Raw genomic sequence first — 782 nt, 5'->3', positions numbered from 1 at the left:
GCGTGCGCTCTCTCCACTCCTGCAGCACTCTGCTGTCCCTGGGGAAACATCACGACGTCCGCGTCACGCTAGGAGCGGCTGCAAGCGAGGCTCACGGGTCCCCACTGTCGGCGTCCAAGTCCTCGTGCGTGGGACATCTGGGCGGGACGAGCCAGGCCCGTGCCGAGCCGCCAGCTGAGGCCTCCGAGGCCACTGGGCAGTCGCTGCTGCCCATGAGACCGAGGAGCCGCTGACAAGTCAACCTTGCCCCAGGCGAGCAGCGTCTCTCCCCAGGCCCCTCGACGTGGCACGGCCACGCTGTCCCTGCGGCTCTGCAGACCGGGCCCCACTGGCGCCGGCTCGCCCGCTGCCCCGTGATCTCCCTGCAGTAACACCCCAGGGGCCTCGCTGCCCGCAGCTCCCAGGCTGGGCTGTGCCCCCACACCGCCTGTGGGGTTTCTGAACGGAAGCCAGCCCCTGCCCGCTGCGGTCATGCTGTGGTCACTCTGTGGGGGCAGGTGGGGCCACTGGGAGCCCTCACCTGGCCCCGGCCTCCAGCTGCCCATCCGAACCAAGTCCTGGGCCTCCACAGCCTCCTGTGGTCAGCGCCGGTCCCCGTCGGGCCCGAATCTGGCCCTCTCTCGTCTCCCTCAGGACACAGCCCCTCCTGCTGCCTGCGCTGCGGGCCCTGTGCCCACGGAGACGCCAGCGGAACGGGCTGCAGCCTCCCCAGGCTCCAAGCCCAGGGCTCAGGAGCCGTCTCCGGCAGCCACGCTTCACTATTTCAGAGACCCGGGAGGGCC

This window comes from Pteropus vampyrus, unplaced genomic scaffold (assembly GCF_000151845.1).
Source record: "Pteropus vampyrus isolate Shadow unplaced genomic scaffold, Pvam_2.0 Scaffold211, whole genome shotgun sequence".
In the NCBI taxonomy this organism is placed as follows: Eukaryota; Metazoa; Chordata; class Mammalia; order Chiroptera; family Pteropodidae; genus Pteropus; species Pteropus vampyrus.
This window is presented reverse-complemented; position numbering follows the sequence as displayed.